The sequence below is a fragment of the Microtus pennsylvanicus genome, chromosome 2, assembly GCF_037038515.1.
Source record: "Microtus pennsylvanicus isolate mMicPen1 chromosome 2, mMicPen1.hap1, whole genome shotgun sequence".
Lineage (NCBI taxonomy): Eukaryota > Metazoa > Chordata > Mammalia > Rodentia > Cricetidae > Microtus > Microtus pennsylvanicus.
In genome coordinates, this window is record NC_134580.1 from 150,908,813 (window position 1) to 150,927,759 (window position 18,947).

The following is an 18,947-nucleotide window of genomic DNA, read 5'->3' on the forward strand; positions in this document are numbered from 1 at the left end:
TTCTGTTACCCACTATTTTCATCTTCTGTATTTACTCTACTCTTCTTGTCTGCTGTCAATATTTCTCAATTAATCCCATTTTTGTTCTTTTGTTATGATGGCTTATAATCTTTTTTTTTTTTTGGTCTTAAAACAAGCTTTGAACATAAGAACCTAGAAGTGCTTTCTGCAAGTGGAAGGGCTCTGTCTACTCACACGCTCGTAGGTGGATGTGTGCTTTTCCATGTTTAAATTTTTCAGTATGATTGTTTACGAACAGGATCTTTTGTTCCTTCAGGGTTGGTCTAGTCTAAGCACCCATTCTTCATAGGAAACGATAATCCTCAAATAGCATAATCATCACCATAGCAACCTGAGGCGACATCACTGGCAGGATTAGGGCTTCAAGAGCCTGAATCTGCATCCTTCTGCTCTTTACACACCAGGCACCTCTGCTGACGGCTCTCCACAGCCCTGCGTGTCAAGAGGCACACAAGGGCAGCCGAGTGGCTCCCAAGCTGAGCACAGAAAGCCGGAAATATGCTGGTACAGTCTGAGTCTATGAGAGGCCTCAGCATAGCCATGGTCATCCGTGCACACTCATATACATGCACACACAGGGTACACAGGGAGTGAGAACATAACACACACACACACGGATACACACGCACACACATACACACACAGAGCTCTTACTGAGTCAACATTCCTCGAGCCATAAGCAGCACCCCAGTTCCCTCTGGGTCAATCTGTCCAACAAATGTGTTTAAGAAATCAGGTGGGGATGGGTGGGTTTCCAAAGAGAGATGGAACAGACCTTCAGTCAAGAAAGTTCTGAGCTGTAGAATTGCCTTTTGAGTCCAAGGGCTCAATATTAAGGGACGAGAGAGAGCTACATAAGTGTAAGGACCTGAATTCTTATCTTGAACATTCTTGTTCGAAAGCCCAAAGACCAGACGTAGCTATGCATACCTGGACTCTCAGTTCTGGGGAGGTGGAGTCAGGAGGATCCTTGGGTTTTGCTGGCCAGCTGGCCTAGTTGTTGAGCTCAAGGTTCAGTGAAAAACCCCACCTTAAAGAATAAAAGCAACTCAGAAAGACATGTGGCATGAATCTCTAGGCTCCTCGTAGATGCATGCACACATTTACCTGTATAGCTGCACACACACATGTGCGTATGCACACATGAACATTCATGCACACACATATGTGCATATATACAGATGAACATGCACACACACACTAATATCTTTTTAAAAGTCCAATAGCAGGCATTGTGATGACCAAGTTTCCCCTTCTGTGGCTGTCTTTGGCTTCTTAACACACTGCATCTCCAGACATGGTAAAGAAAAGGCTACCCCATGCTTTATTTTATTCCAAGTAAATGACATTGATGTATCCCTAAGCCAGTAATCCTGGAGACCAAAAGCTGCAGAAGGACACACAGACAGGAAGAAGTCCCTCCACCGGGCCCCTTCTGGCACCCAAGCTCTGGACACACAGCAGTGAAAGCCAGGCAGATACAGTTCAGCTTTGCAAAAGCCGGGCATCAGCCTACCAAAAGGCAAGAATGGCCAGCATACCAGTTTGGCAAAAGCAGTGGTTTTCATATTCCTAAATACATTCCCCTGCCCTTTAAGGTTCCCGTCATCTGAGTTCTTCAAGGAGATATAATCCTCTCTTTCATCCAGCATAGTCTTTGCCCCAAATTCTCTTACCTGACACAGCAAGAGACCCCTAACTTCCTGAGGTCATGTAGTAACTTTTCAAACCTAAGACAAACTAAGATGTGCCCAAGCAAGCAGACGCCAGTCGCCAGCTAGAGAAGACCTTGTACCTCCTACTTGTATGTGACCCACCAATAAACTATAAATGTACCTTATGCTGAAAATAGGCCACAACAATTTGGTACTTACAATGGGACTAGGCAGAAAAGCTTCCTTGCTTCTGCCTGCTCAGCGATTGCTAGCAACCGATTTTCTCTGTTCCTTCACCAAATTCAAACACTATAATCAGGTCTGACTCAACACAGGAATCCCCAAAGACTTTAAAACATGCAAAATAGAAATAAATTAATTACTCCATCAGCATTTTATGGTGCATATATAATTTTTATTCAAACATTTCATCTCATAAGGCAAGTTTTCCATGCAGAGAACACTTGATTTCATCAGAAGAAATTGCTGCCTTTACATGAAAGAAAACACAATCTGGGTATCCCCAGAGTAAAATGAAGAGAAAGGAAACACTTCCAGCCAGCTGACTCTGACAATGGTCCGCACAAAAGCTCTCCATCCAAGGACAGTGTTCAAGTCCCAAAATGATTGGTGGGGCTGAGGCAGGGGCCAGCCCAAATGCATAGTCCCCACAGCGAGCCTCAAGAAAGTGTGCCAAAAGGGAGAGGGTCCCAGGAGGCCCAGAGGCCAGGCTAGCTCTGAGCAGAGCCCTCTCATCCTCTCTTGCCCGACTCCTTGAGGCTCTATACTTTGTGTGTGTACATGCGCATGTGTCTATTTTATGTTCGTGTATGTGCAGTTGCATGTGGAGGTCAAAGGTCAATCCTGTCATTCCCCAGATGCTGTCCACCTTGTTTCCTTAAAAAGTCTCTCACTGGTATGAAGCAAGCCACAAAGGCTAAGCCAGCTGGTCAGGAAGCCTCAAGCAGGCTCTTATCTCTGCCCTCCCAGTGCTGAGGTTACAGGCACATGTCACGAAGGATGACCAGGCATGTACCTGTAGCTTTCCTCTTAACTTTCTATTTCACATGTGTATATAACAGGCTTTGTCCATTTTCACTTCTCATGATCCTCTCTTGACCCCCTTCTTTCTCCCATGGGAACCTCTCGTCTTCCCAGGAAGCCTCTCCTCCTCTCCTGTGTTTTTGTGAGTATGTGGTCCAGTGAGTCTAGTTCCAGTGCTCACAGCAGCACGGCTCTGGGGTGTTGACCCAGCTTTTCACATGACTTCTGGGGAACTGAACTGAGTTGCCTCCCAGACTGATTCTGCCATCTTCATGTGACTCTCTACTGCTTCCTTCTCGGCTGAGCCGTTCCTGGGGGAGGCAGACTGCCCATGTAGATCAGTTGTTCTGGCCCTGAGTGAAGGAAATAGGGCAATTAGCATCATGGCGGTGGGCAGAATTAATCATGTGTGCTCGTTTTTACTCATGTTTTTCCCCAGAGGCAGCACAGGAGCATTGATTAGTGCAGAGACTCTCTGCACCACAAACACTCAATTATTCCAGTGTTTACTCCTGTGAACGCAGCAGAAGAATGTGTGCATCCAACAGGCACGCTCTGCAAAGACCAGAAACAAGGTTTCTGTGGACCATGGTCACGGCCACCTATAAATTCAGTGCACAATCTCTCTTAGGTGTTCTCGCTCCAGCGTTGTGGTCTTCTCTCCAGTTAGTCATCATGTTAGTGCTGTTGATTGAAACAAGGCCTGTAGTAGGCTGGTCTTGAACTTAGGGTCCCCTGCTTCAAACCCCTGAGAACTGGGGTTACATCTGTGTATTATATAACTTCACATAGTCACCTTAAGTCTAGCATTGTTGTGTCTCTTCTTTGTCCCTGACTCGGACAGTCCCTCAGGTTAGAATAAAAGGAATAACTAAGCTCTGAGGTCCCAGGTCTTCAAACTCAGAGTCCTCTCTCCCGTGGCCATCCTGGAGAAGTGTACACACGACTGATTCAAAAGCTCCCTAACTCCCACCCCCACCCTCGGCTCCAAAGCCTCACATCTCCTCCACTGCTTCTGGCCTCAAGCAAGGGACATGCTTCGGCCAATGGATAGACCAGAAAAGATGGCCCCTCATTTCCCTTCAGTCCTTGCATCATTAAAGAACCTACTCAGGGAACCTGCCAGAAACAAGCATGGAGATGCCTGGAGAGCAGAGACTACTCATAACAGGACGTAGGAGATAGTGATGCCTGTAGCGAGTACAGACCAGAGTCCCTGCTCCTTCACAGAGTCACCCGTGTGAGAAGGCAGGGGCTCTCCTCCTAAGAGGGAAACCAGAGCCGTCCTCCCTTCTGAATCACTGAGTTTGCAGATCCCAGCACAGTAAAAGTAAATAGGATAAATCAATATTTGCTGGTGAAGAAATTAAAAATGTCCAGCTAGGGAGTTTTCCGAGCGAGGTCACCCTGGTGGGAACTGGTTCACTCCCATCAGTGCTGCTGGGGTTGGCGTTGGGTTGGTGGCCTCTGGGAACCACGTGGGCAGTTTTCCAGACCATCAGAAACGCTTGAGCCTCAGTCTGCAGAAATGAAAGCCGCTGTAGGTGGTCCTGGGTCCCACTTTCCCTTTACCACTCCAGGCATAGCCCACACATGATTCCAGCCAGTTCCTCTTTAATCCTCTTCGTGAGACACCATTTACCCAGGGCAGTAGGTCCTGCTCCCAGGAGATTGCCCACCACAGCCTCCTCTGAGCGGCTACTCCCATCTTCCTATCTACACCTTCAGTTGCACGGGGCCCTGTCGTCCCTGCCACCTGTCACAGACATTACTAACTGCCAGGGTAACCCATGAGCTGAGCCACCTAGGTAAAGTTTGGAGCAGGAATTTCCCAAGTCAGTCTATACTCAGCGCCTCCACAGTTCCAGCAGGCCCAAGCAAAGGCAGGTTCTTGCAGCAGGCTGGCCCACCCAGACTTCCAACCTCCTTCAGAGATACAGACAGCACTTCGGGACCACCGAGCAAAAGCAATAGCAGTGTGGGGGGAGGGACTTTTTGGAAGCCGAGGACAATAAGGAAGGCTATTCCCTTCAGCCTAGCTAATGAAGCAGCGTACTCCTGTCTTCTTTTGCCCGACAGAAAAGCATCAGTGGTGAGTGAGCCTGAGCCCAGGATAGACGCTGGGTTGAAGCAGAGCACCGTACAGACCAGGAGTGGCAACCAGTGGCTTTCTCCTTTATGCACTAACACTTAAAAACCTGAGGACTCTACTCTTGACCACAGGCCAGGATCCAAGGCCATCTTAGTCATGGGAGTATCCTGAAACACTTGACCCAGGGACCAGTGACTTTAAAAATGACTCCAGACTAGACAGCTTCCCCCTTCTAGAAGGTTCAAGGTTCAAGCTACATCACCAAACGACAGAAACCCGTGAGTGGGAAACTGTCACACACCACCGATGTGTGACAGCAACAAAACACAGGACTGGGTATAGATCTGCCTGGGAGATGCCTCCTGCTCCGTGGGGCGTTGTGGCCACTGATAATCCATGACTCGCACTGGCCTCAAGCTCACTGGCTTTCTGCTCCCATGACCTGGATTTCATGCCCCAAGTCTGGCGAACCCACCTGAGTCAGGGCCATTTGTCTCCACACAAAGAGACAGCAGAACCCCACTACATACATACTCACGTGGGGCTCTGGGGTTTATTAGAAATGATTTTTCTCACATGGCACATGCTTTCTGAAGTGGGAGAGCTACCTGTTCCCATTTCACAGGCGAGAAACAGCAATCAGAGGCAGAAAATATCCCTTGAACACTGGGAATGACAACCACAGCACAGTGGCTCCCTCACAGGACGGCAATGCCCGCCATTTATTTCTGTTACCTGACACGGTGAATAATGCTTATCCCCTCCAGCTTCTGCAGACATGAACCCCAGAGTCAAGACGGCTGTGATTATACATTTTAGAAATTTCTTTCTTTGCCCCATTCTGGCTCAACTACCTGTCAAAAGACATAGATAGACATCAACAAGGCCTGGGTACCGACCACATCCCTGCTAGCTGGGGAAGGGCACTGGAGTCCTGACTGGCCTACAGATGCAGCGCTGGGGCTCAGTCCTGGAGGTTTGGACCAAACCCAGAGGACAGATTTCATTGAGCCTATCCACCCAAGGAATGGCCTTCCACAGTCCACTCACCCAAAGGAAGACTTTCTGCAGCCCATCTACCCAAAGGAAGACTTTCCACAGTCCACCCACCCAGAGGAAGACTTTCCACAGCATCTACTCAGAGAAAGACTTTATGTAGAAAACCACCCAGAGGAAGACCTTCCCCAACCCATCCATCCAGAGAAGTCGGACCTTCCTCACTCCAACCACCCAGAGGAGGGTCTTCCTCTACCCACTGGCCCCAAGGCAGGCTATGGCTAAATTTGGGTTGTACCCACAGTCACCATGAACTCAGTTGGGGCACTTTGTGACATCCTTCAGAAATTTGGTTCTTTGTTTTGTTTTTTGTTTTTTTTTTAAAGATTTATTTATTAATTATGTATACAGTGTTCTGCCTGTGTGCATACCTGCACCCCAGAAGAGGGCACCAGATCTCATTGTAGATGGTTGTGAGCCACCATGTGGTTGCTGGGAATTGAACTCAGGACCTCCGGAAGAATAGTCGGTGTTCTTAACCGCTGAGCCATCTCTCCAGCCCGAAATTTGGTTCTTTGTTTGAGCATGCTACTCCCTGATAAATTCCCCACAGTGCTCAGAACTGAATCAAAGCCTTGGGCCTGTCTTCTAGTCCCAGAGGCATGCTGGCTCCCCAGGCTGCAGCTGGCCCTCACACGGCCATGTGACACACGACACACATGCCTCCGTGTTGCTGCCCTGGTAGGCCACCCATGCTTGGTGCTTCCTCTATCCTTAAAGCTTTTCTTGCCACATCCCTTGGGAAGCTTCTCCTAATAATATATCTGGGGGCCTCTGTCTCTCTGGTACCCCAGGCTATCACCCTACTGGGCCGTTTGGGGGCATCTTTGTGGTTTTATTTAATGTCAATTTCCTCAGCTTGACTCTCAAGTGAAGGTTTTTTCTGTGTGTCCCGGGAGCCTAGAATTATGTCTGGGAGTCACTACTTCTAAACACCATGGCTTTGTTGGAGTACGTGGGAAGGTTCTGGATGTAAAGGCTTTTCTGGAGTACATGGGAAGGTTCTGGATGTAAAGACTTCGCTGGAGTATGTGGGAAGGCTCTGGATGTAAAGACTTCACTGGAGTATGTGGGAAGGTTCTGGATGTGAAGACTTTGCTTCTTGGTGGGGTCTGTCTTGTTATAGAATGCAGTGCTTAGAGAGATACAAATGGTTGGGTATTTCTTCACCTCTCGTCTTCCAGGGTAACATAAGCAATACCCCTTCCCTCCCAGCTGTAACTATGGAGGGACTTCCGGTGTGCCCTAATCTGTCCAAGGCACTGGAACATTTGGACTGAAGCAATTTGACCAGCAGAAGCAAGAGTCGGGTGAACAGCTGCTGAATGCCTGCTGTCAGGCTTTCTCGGGGCAGCAGGACAGCCCTTGCTGGTACAGGTCTGCCCTGCCATTCCTTGGAAAGAAGCAAGACTAGGCCACATCCGGAAGACTGGGAAGCAAGCCCATGATACCACAGGGGCTCCAAAGATTAGGATTTTCCATGTTTGCTGATGACGCTCATTCTTTATTTTTGTCAGAAATGGAGAGATGACTTGGTTCCTGGAGGTGCAGACCAGGAACCTGGGGCGGGGAAGACAGAAGAATCTTAAGGCCTATCTAGGCTAAACTGTGAATTTAGGTCCAACCTGGGCAACTTATCAAGATTCTGTCTCAAAATAAAAAGAAAAGAGAGGGCCAAGATGGGCTGGAGCTGGGGCTCAGTGATAGAATTCTCTCTGGCCACGTGTGTATGAGGCTCAGTGTTAATTCTAATACAAAAAAAAGTGTGAACAATACCTCCACAGAATAGAGTGTGTAAACTTCAACAGTGAATCACGAGAGCCTTGCTCTGCACCCCTGCACCACCCCCGATCAGAACAGACTTCCCCCACCCACCTCCAAGTGCTCCTGTTGCTGTTTTGTGGAATGAGGGAGCAAACCTGGAGCCTGATGCATGCACACTCGTGGCTGCAGTTTTGTTCTTGGGGACCTGGCTTACCTCATTTCACAGTGCATGGCTTTTGAAAAGGTAACTGATGCTCTGTGGGTTTTGTTTTTGACTCCGGCATGTGGAGCTGGCGAAAATAAGAAGGGCAATGAACAAATGGCTGCAGTCAGAGGGAAGGACTGTTCCAGAAGAAAGAGCCTGGTGACTGAGATCAAAACGCATGGCGTGTGTGATCAGGACAGATCTTCCACCTCGAAAAGTGGCAGAAATCAGTCTTTATGCAAAAGCTTCAGGGTGCTGGACAGCATGACAAACTCTCCTGTGACTTTATCTGGTATAATGCCACATTAGAATGAGGGGGCATGCTGATGAGAGCCCCTCAACAGGCACCTTCCAGGGCCACTCGGAGTCCTTACACTGGAGCTCTGGCTATGTCCAGTCCTGGGGCCACTCGGAGTCCTTACACTGGAGCTCTGGCTATGTCCAGTCCTAAAGCCACCATGTGCCCCACACTGGGCTCTTCTAGAGGTGAAAGCCAAACTTCCCAGAGGCAGACCAGTGCCTAGAGAAGCCTGACCCCTCTGCTTAGTGGGAACTGACACGTCTGTTTACTTATTTTAGTCTCTGGGTCTCATTGCCCCGAGCTAGCCACCAGCCAGAAGAACTGGCAGCACCCAATGCCCACAGGCTGGCAAGGTGTGGAGTGCAGAATGAACAGGCTCCATGCTGGTCTCTCTTCAATCCCCACCACCCTAGGCCGTAGGTTGCTTGGTAACGATGTTCAGGACGGTCACGGTTGCATTAAGAGGAACATTTTGAAAAGAGAATTGCTTAAAATCTGACAGCAATTACAGGGAAAGCAGGTTTCTTTCATTTCCAAAACCAAAACACAAATGGATCTTCCCATTCAGTTAGTATTTTATTATTATTTAAATCAGCTCCCACTGTACACGAAGCCTGGCTCTGTGACAACACACTTAGAGGCCAGCACTGCCTTGGCCTATGAGCCTCTTCAGAGAAGGAATGGAGGGATCTAGCTGGCTTCTGACATTCTCTTAGCCTCTGAGTTTGTGAGGAACAGAACAGAGAATTCTACAATCAAAGCCCAAGCCGATTGTGTGTTGTGCCTGTTCCTTGAGCCACAGGCCTGAAGCCTTACTTTCAACTGTTGATAAACCAAACCAATAGACAGGAACCTTCTGCATAGCTCACTCACGCGTGATGGTCTCGTACCAAAATGTGAGTCGTTTAACACTGGCAACACTATGTAAAGCATTTCTGTTTCCAGAGAGCCCGATGCAGTGCGGAGCCCACAGGGAATTCTCAAGAAATTGTTCCTTCTCTCCTGACAGGATAATCTTTAGCCACACAGTCTGATCACAAGTTTGGCTGCCTTCAGCCGGTGAAATTGAACTGTGTTGATAACACAGCCAACCGTGCAGGAAGGACCTAAGAACATCCAGATTGTTCAGTCTCTGTCCCATCCCCATATACATGTATTTGTCAGTCTGTCTACAGAGGTGTGAGCCAACTTTATGCTTGACACAAATGCTCGGAGCACCAAGTGCCCTGGGAGAATCACCACCACAGTTCCTGAGCCTGGACACTCCTGACCGTGTGGACCAGAGGGTGTCCTCCGTAGGGCAGGATGCTCAGCAGGAGCCCTGCCTCTGACTGCCCAGATTCGATAGCAGTGACCCTAGTCATGGAGTGAAAAGCATCTCTAGACATCAATGCCTGTCCCTGTCGCAGGTGGCAGCAAGTCACATGACTGTAACCCTCAAAAGTAGCCTCCATAAAGGATGTTTAGAGAGCGCCTTTCAGGGCTAACACCTCCCTGGCAGTCCACACTTTCTCCAGATCCTTCACCATGGCCTGAAAACCACTCTATCTCACTTGGAAGAGTTCTTAGGTGAACAAGGACCCATCTGTCTTACCCAGGGCTCCGGGCACACAGTGGGAGTCAGACAGAGTCAAACTTGAGTGTAACTAGCAGACACAAGCCAGGCCGCCATAATCTGGGCATGGTGGTGTGTGCCTTCTGTAACCTCAGGGCCAGGAAGAAAGAATCAGGCAGACCCCTGTCACTCAGTGTATGCCTGCAGAGCCTGTGTGGAGTGTCTTTAAAAACTGTCATTAATATGAAGAATAAATTCCTTTTTACTTAAGCAATTAGTAATAACAAAACCTAATTATTGAAGAAAATTTATATAAAAAAATAATGGGTAGTTCCTGAAGAACACCACCTGAGGTTATTTTTCAACTTATACACATGAGTATATGCATGCGTACACATACACAAAAGAAAAGAAAACTAAAAAAGGACAGAAACAAAGGGTGAAACAATAACAGGTGGGAAAAAATAAAATTGAGATCAAATATTCAGACTCAGGCATCTCTAATTCATTGGTTAATATCAATTACCAACTTGATGGGAATCACCCCAGGAGACAAGTCCCTGGGAATGCCTGGGAGGCATTGTCTAGATTAGGTCCGCCTCTGCCCCTGCTAATTGGGGATTATCTTGGTTAGGTTAATTGGAGTGGGAAGACCCATCCTAACAGTGCCTGGCTCTATCTCATTGACTGGGGTTCCGGACTGTATAAAAAGGAGAAAGCAGATTGAGTGCCAGTGCGCATCTCCCTCTGCTTCCTGACTGGATACAATGTGACCAGCTGCCTCCAGCACCTGTGACTAGTATCTCCCACCAAAGGACTGTTCCCTCAGATGGTGAGACAAAATATACCCTTTTCCCATTAGGTTGCATTTGTCAGTGGGAAAAGTAACTAAGACACCATGACATCTCCTCAGGAGGATATGGGCTTTGTGGGGCTGGGGGCAGGGAGCCTGCAGACAGCAAGAAGGGAAGAAACTTGGAGCCAGGTGTGTGCCCGGTGACCACTCCAAAGATTTTAGGCCCAGAGCTGTTGCTCCAATGCAGGTAACCATTCCTGGTCCAGGACACAGGAGGCTGTGAGCCAGCATGTTACCTCTTAGCAGCTTTAGCGGGGAATACTTTGCACTCATTTAAATACCGGATTCATCGGGATCAACCTACCCCTGGACCCAGCAATACCACTCTTGGGAATATACCCAAGAGATGCCCTATCATACAACAAAAGTATATGCTCAACTATGTTCATAGCAGCATTGTTTGTAATAGCCAGAACCTGGAAACAACCAAGATGCCCTTCAATGGAAGAATGGATGAAGAAAGTATGGAATATATACATATTAGAGTACTACTCAGCAGTAAAAAACAATGACTTCTTGAATTTTGCATACAAATGGACAGAAATAGAAAACACTATCCTGAGTGAGGTAAGCCAGACCCAAAAAGAGGAACATGGGATGTACTCACTCATATTTGGTTTCTAGCCATAAAGGACATTGAGCCATAAATAAAGGACATTGAGCCTATAATTTAGAGAAGCTAAATAAGAAGGTGAACTCAAAGAAAAACATATAGACATCCTCCTGAATATTAACCTTCATCAGGCCATGAAAGGAGACAGAGACAGAGACCCACATTGGAACACCGGACTGAAATCTCAAGGTCCAAATCAGGAACAGAAGGAGAGAGAGCACGAGCAAGGAACTTAGGACCGCAAGGGGTGCTCCCACACACTGAGACAATGGGGATGTTCTATCGGGAACTCGCCAAGGCCATCTGGCCCGGGTCTGAAAAAGCATGGGATAAAACTGGACTAGCTGAACATAGTGGACAATGAGGACTACTGAGAACTCAAGAACAATGGCAATGGGTTTTTGATCCTACTGCACATACTGGCTTTGTGGGAGCCTAGGCAGTTTGGATGCTCACCTTACTAGACCTGGATGGAGGTGGGTGGTCCTTGGACTTCCCACAGGGCAGGGAACCCTGATTGCTCTTTGGGCTGACGAGGGAGGGGGACTTGATCGGGGAAGGGGGACGGAAATGGGAGGCGGTGGCGGGGAGGAGGTAGAAATCATAAATAAATAAATAAATAAATAACATCATTTTAAGTTACCAGAAAAAGAAACACAAGTTAAAAGCATAGTTGTAGCTCAATGGTTGAACACTTGTCTAGAATATTCACAACCATGAAAACAAACAATAAAAATGAAGAAAATGATGAAAAAAAACAAAAAAAGTAAATAAATAAATACCTGATTCAGTGGTTACCTGCAGCTGTGCAACCAACACCAGAGGAGCACACTCCCCAAAAGGATCCTTCATGCCCTTCTACAGCGTTCCTTTCATTTAAGTTCTCACAACAAGAAAACTAGAATTCACAATTTCTGTTCATGCCTGTTTTTTTCTCTCACTTCCAAACAGGAACCACATGTCATCTTCATGTTGGCCCTGCGTGTGTTCTGGAAGACCGCACATCAGTTTAGAATAATGCTGGACCAGCTTCTCCGTCCCTTCCCCATTCTCTCCAATATTCTTGCCATCCCAAGAGATGATTTTCTCCATGAATCTTGTGTAGTTGAAACTTTGATTACTCTCATTTGCATGAACCAGAGGACTCCAGAAAAATATTTCTATGTACAAATACTTGTGTAAAACTTCAAAAACTTGAGTATTTTGAATGACGTTGATTGAGATTATTTTGACTGTCTACTTTGATGTTCCCCTCAGCAATGAGGCCACCGTGCCAACCAAGGAGGAGTTGCTGCTGCCCTGTTCCACATCAACTCGCTAAGACGTTACATTATGAAGCTAACATCTGCCACAGCACCAGATAGCAGATAATGAGTGAGAAGAGAAATCTAAGGAGCCAGTTCATGAAAAACTTTCTAAGTCACGTAGTTCTTTAAAGTGAACTTGATCAAAGATTCCCTGCGTTTCAGAAGGATACAAAATTTACATTTGACATCAATAAGAACACTTTATGATAGAAAAGAAAATTTTCCATTCGCGGAGAACTGATTTCTGATCAGTGTTTGGATTATCGGGGTTCTCTAGAGGAACAGAATCATTAGAATGAACACATACTAGATGGGCTTACACAATACAGGCTGGATAGCCCAGCAAGTGTAACACCTGATTTGGTGTTACACCCTCGGTACAGTTCGCGCGCCACTGTACCGAACGCGAGTCGGGCAAGGGCCTGGAGATTGAAAAGAAGACACAGAGAGACCAGGGTCATTCGGAAGGAGATCAGCCGAATGCCACTTTATTCAGCGTTGGGGGAGTTTTTATCTACCTGACTGCAGCACAAGGATCTCCACCCAGGCAGGTGGGAAATTACCATATTATCAATGGAGTGAATGCCCTGCAGCTAACCACCAGGCGGGGCAGGCATAGCACAGATACACACAGGAAGCTTAGTAAGTTGATCATAAACTGTCCCCACAAATGCACCACAGGAATAGGGGAGACCAGGGCCCTACAGCAAGGTCCATTTGCACGCTGGAGAGAAAAGAACCATGAGGCTGGGTGTCTCTACAGTTCCAAATCTGCTCTCGAATGCCTGAAGGATTTCCAGGGAGCTGCTGGTCCTCACTTTACGCTGGAAGCCCAAAGAAGCTGGCTTTCAAGTTGGCTGCAGCAACAGAGTAGGCTCAACTCTCACCAGGAGGAAGTGAGGCAGATGGACAACGGCTATAGCTTTTCCCTCAATCTCTTCGTATCTGGGCCACCAGAAGGTGCTACCATGTTCACGGAGGGTCTTCCACCGCACTTAATCATTCCAAGAAATATCTTCCCAGACTAGCCTAGAAGTGTGTCCCTTATTTCATCCCAGACTCAGTCAAGTTGACGATTACAATTAACCATGACAGTATTGATAAAATCAATCCAGAGTCATTGTTCAGCCAAGGATGTCATTTCTTTCCCCTCCGGAATGATCCTGCTTGTCAAGTAAACAAATGGAACAACAGACAGGAAACATGACAGAGCTTTGCCTCACACTGTCAAATCTGAACAACAGTCATTATTGTTATCCCCCTTGTAAGTATTAATGTGGAACAATGTTCTTTAATTGTTGCTTTTGGAACTTTAGAATCGACCAATTCACAATGGAAATTATTTGCCTCAGCATGCAAGCCTAGTTGGGAATGGAAGATGTTTTTCAATGAGGTCTTAGTAATTAGAAAAATTCTGGCTTTCTATTTTACTTCTTTGTTGTGAGTAAACATTCCTTCCTGCTTCTGGTCCACTGAGTCTGGTTCCTCTGGAATTATATTCATTATCTAAAGGTGGCTGCTTCATTGGTTATAATTTTTCAGGTTCCATCAAACCACACAGCCTTCTGTCATGGAGCCTGTCATTCCCAGTCCCCAAGCCACATTCCCAAGGTTAAAAAGGACAATCTCTGGTCCTGGGGTGTCCTTCCAATGGGCTAAATGGAGAGGGTAAAAGCCATCTTCCTCATTTTATTTGTTTCCCCATCCCTCTACTCAGTGGCTGTCACTATTTCCCATTTCAGAGAATTAATTATTTGAAACTGCCAGAAACACCCTCAGCTCTCACAGCAGCTGCCTCTGCCCATCAGTGGGAAAGCGCCTGCAATCACTACACCAGGAACTACTGTGCTGAGGTCAGGGGTGGCAAACGTGGTGAAAGTCATTCTCTTTCTCGCCATTAACACGCTTTGTAGATAATTATGTAATTTTCCCAGTATCCCTGGGGATTCGCTTTCGATGTCCAATCTCAAGAGTGATCTTTGACAATAGAAAATTGTGGGTAATTTGTGTTTGTTTGGGTGCCGTTTCTATAGTAATAGGAGTAATTTTTAATAAATGGAGAAAGTTGTGCTCGGCATTTTGATCAATAAATAACATTGGTTGTTTTTTTCTTTCTTAAAAAAGTGCTCACAATAGAAATCTGCAGCAGAAACAAGTGAGCAAGAACCCACCTGGAGCTCTTTTGTGGCTGCTCTTGCAAGTGTGATGGCATTTCCAGTCTAAGCACAGCCAGCACGCAGGCCGCAAGGACCCATTTGATGGCATTTCCAGTCTAAGCACAGCCAGCACGCAGGCCACAAGGACCCATTTGTCTGTGTGACCCAGCTGAGGCTGTGGGGATCCCGAGCAGAAGAGTGGAGATGCCAGTGTGATTTGGAGACAAACATCCACCTTTCGACCACTACCAGCTACACAGAGGACCCATGGGAACCTCACATATCACATGGTCAGGAAGACAGAGGATGTGGAGCCTCTCACACAGCTGTTCAGCTTTCCCCCAGGGTTAGTAAGCCATGAGTATTTGGGTGTCTAAACCAGTCAGTGCCTGCAAACCTACAGTGACCTCCTTTTCCAGCTACTAAACAATAAATGGATCATTGTGCCTCTTTCCTTCACCCACTGTGATTAAGACCATGCCACACACCAGGCAGAAGCCTTAGATCAATGCAGTTTTCACTATGGCGGACTGTCCAAGAAAGAGCCCTCACGCAGCTTGTGCGAGCACCATGGAGTAGTCAGCTTTAATTTTCAACTTGACACAACCTAGAATCAACTAGAAAAAAAGTCTCGGTGAGGGATCCTCTGTATTTAGTTGGCCTTTGGAAGGTTGTCTTAAGTTAGCTGATGTGGAAAGACCCAGACCTCTGAAGAAGCAGCATTCTCTAGGCAGAGGCTGCTGGACTGCATAAGAACTCAAGAGGAGGACAAGCGAATGGAAGCAAGTGAGCCTGTGTGCATTCACTCTTGGGCCGTGGAAGTGACATGACTCGCTGTCTGAAGTCCCTGCCTTGACTTCCATCAGCGATGGAGTCTGACCTGAGATGAAATAAGCCCCTTTCTCTCTGAGTTGCTTCTTGTTGGGGGCGCAGCGTCAGAAATGAAGATAGGAAACATGGAAACTTGAAGTGGGAATGTCAACAGCCTGACCAGGGTCCAGACGGGCTCCTCTAGAAAGAGAGCCAAGGCAGGGACGCCAGCGCAAGCCTTTGCTTTGGGAGTGAGTCCCAGGGGGCTCCAGCTGGATAGTGGAGAAGGGAGACTCCCAGGGAGGAAAGGCAGTCAGCAGAGAATGGGAGAAGGAGATAAGCCTCCTAAGGAAGTAAGGACCCCAATGTGCACATCAAAATTGTCTCACATGAGGTGAAGGAGCCCAGGTATTCACACACTAACTCCAGCGCCCATGTTTTCTCCTGTGTTGTGTTAATTTTATTTCTGGCCTGCAGTATTGAATAGGATGGAGGGCTGTGCAGAGAAGAATGACTGGAACAATCTGAGAAAGCACTGGACGCTTCGTAGCACAGCACAGAGGTGTTGGGGACAGTGCCTGGTGGATGGAGAGGATGGGATCCACTGAATTTGATAGGTGCAGCACGATTAACAAAAACCCAGAGACAGAAAATGGAGTTCAACCTGAAGGTCAAAAAAACAAAACAACCAGTCACTGGCTCTTACCTCTACCTCAGTCTGAAATGGTGATCCTGCCTCCAGGAACCTCAGAATGAGACTGTGTCTCCTCCTGTCTTATATTCCTCTCTAGGGCTGGGATTAAAGGTGTGAACCACTATGACTGGTTTCTATGGCAAACTAACGTGGCTACTGGGATTAAAAGTGTGTGTCACCACTGCCTGGTCTGTAAGGCTGACCAGTGGGGCTGTTTTACTCTCTGATCTTCAGGCAAGCTTTATTTATTAAAATGCAAATGAAATATCACTATAGATAGGCCCAGACTAAAAACAAAGTGTGGTTTCTGAGACTTAGAAAGTTTCTCTGGAACAAAGGTAGAGAAGGGCCACTGGGTTCTGGAAGGAAAACAAAACAATAGGGATTCTAGAAACAGCAAGAGTGCCAGCGAGGAGTCGTCCCAAAGAATGTCAGGCTACATCACTGGCTTGGAGAGATGCCTCTGTGTGCAGTGTGAAGGGAGTGGACCACAGGAAAAGGCCAGGAGGATGCTTCAGAAGCTTACAAGAAACTATGGGTATGTGTCCTCCAAGCAGGGCAGCTATCTGGAGAAAGGAGGTTGCTTAGGAGGGGGAATTCCAGGTGTTATGGAAGTGTTCCCTCTGCACAGGGTCTGGAATTTCAAATACTTGAAGTCCAGCACTCTTGAGGGAGATGAAAGCAGAGCCAGTCAGTCTGATTACCAGTTTGGCTATGAGGCCAGGAACCTGTGGAAGACTCAGATGTGTCTGCCTTCTGCCTGGAACCCTTTATAAAAGAGGCTCCATGACAAAACTGAAATTCTTTACTCTTGCTGTACCTCCGGCAGCATTCTCAGCCTCAGAGGCCATGCCGCTCCTCTGCCTTCCTGGCACACCAGGCTGTCAGGGGAGCTGCTGGCATGGACCCTCCAGATGCCCCTCTGCCTCCATGGCACTGACTTTGGCCTAGAATGACAGCTGGCATAGGATGTGGCTCACCGCTCTGTCCTGGAAGCATGTTGCATGCTTCTGCATTTTTCTGTGGATATTCAAACCACCCAACTAACCAAACACCCTTTGGATGTTTCTGAGAAATAACCCCAAGTGCCCCCCAGAAACAGTTGCATCAGGAATCAGAATTTGGTTCATGGATTTCACAAAATGATCTCCTGTCGGATGAGTAGGAAACTAAGGTCCCCTCTCCCCAACCAATGCAGTTAAGATGTTACAGCATGATCCTCCTTTTCTATCGGGTGAAACAAAAAGAGCAAGAGGTCTGTGTGTAGTACCCTATGTGTTACAGCCTGTGTGTTACAGCCTGTGTGTTACAACCTGTGTGTGAGGGCCTGCGTGTGACAGCCTGTGAGTGACAGCCTGTGTGTAGTAGCCTGTGAGTGACAGCCTGTGTCATAGCAGTTGAGGGAAGGGCAGTTTCTTGCCCAAATGACTAGCTTTTCCACAATGAAAGCAAACTCCATATGGAGGTTCTTCAATACCCATCATCCTTGCTGCCAGGAACAGGCATATCTCACTGCCATGAAAAGCTTTAGGTTATTAAACATCTTAAATGCAATATTCTGTAGGTCTCCGAAGCATTTGAAGATCACCTATCTATCTAAAATATGTTTGTTTACCCTTGAAAACATACTTAACATCACTATATGTTTGATTGTTAGTCTGTATTTCTTAGTTATTCTAAACAATTTGTAAGAATAGCTGTCAAGGACTAGAACTTAATATTACATTTTTAAATGAGCTTAATAGGTATAATACTTTAAACCAGAGTAGAAACAAATATACAGTATAACAAAAAATAAGCTTAAATTTGTATTAATATACAAAATTCTATACCAATGTTAAATATTTGAGATGAATAGTTATCTTTTTATCCTATATTCCTATATCCCCAATGAATGATGACAAACATCAATAACCCACCAAAAATCACCCACGTCACCTTTTTGGGATGTGGATGCTGTATTCTCTAGATTGCTTCCTGCTGTCTGGAGGTGACAGGATTCCCAGGGGACTCTGAGAAAATTGAGATCATGGTCAAGTCCTAAAAAAACAACTTATGATATTTGTTGTCCAATTTCCATGTAATAGGAAAGTTCAAGGCTTGTTTGAAGTCCTGGCCAGAAGAGACTGTCACACTGGACCCTTGCAGCCCACAGCCTTGAAGTTGTTCTGAACACAGAACTCTGAGGAAACTGCAACAGAGGCACCCTGAAAGGCTGGCTCACCTGGGCCTCCCAATTTCATTGGTGCCTGGTCCCTTTGCTCTGAAAAGTCAACAAGATCTATCTCATCTCATCCGGTCTTGGAGCTGCTCCCTGTCAAGGGATCAGCATATATGTCTTCTGTCTTGTAGCTTCTCTAGGTTTATTTCTTTATGTCTGTAGCCAAGATTTTCAGGGGGTCTCCCCAATCAAATCTTGTCTCTATTAACTTTAACAAAGTCCACAGCCTTTCATTTCCCATGGAAACAAAAGCATAACCTCTCCCCTAGTCTGAATTCCATTTTAAAGTTAAGACATCCCTAAAGTATCTTGGCTGGTTTAATCCGGCAGTTCTTTTTACGACCCGAAGTCTCTCGGCAGCTGCTGTTTGCTCATCAGCCTTCAAAAAATTCAGTCAACAAAGCACCATACAGGATCCAGACTCCCTGTGTGTTTCCTGTCTTTATGTGGCTTATTCTTTTTATATTACTTCACTCTTTCTTTAAATACTTTATTTTAAAACTATTTTTTCCTTTGACTGCCTACACCCATTTTTTTTTTCTTTGTTAGGCATCTGTGAACACTATAACCTGTTTAAATGTGGTTTTGGTCTGGACC

At 46.6% G+C, this 18,947-nt stretch overlaps 1 long non-coding RNA gene across 1 annotated transcript in view; it reads right to left on the minus strand.

Annotated features, from left to right (window-relative positions):
- Positions 1-2,990: 2,990 nt before the first annotated feature.
- Positions 2,991-18,947, minus strand: part of LOC142845203 (uncharacterized) — a 38,509-nt gene continuing 22,552 nt past the window's right edge. Inside the window, exon 3 of the long non-coding RNA XR_012909817.1 lies at positions 2,991-3,073. This is a non-coding gene — a long non-coding RNA (uncharacterized LOC142845203). The remainder of the gene's footprint in view (positions 3,074-18,947) is intronic.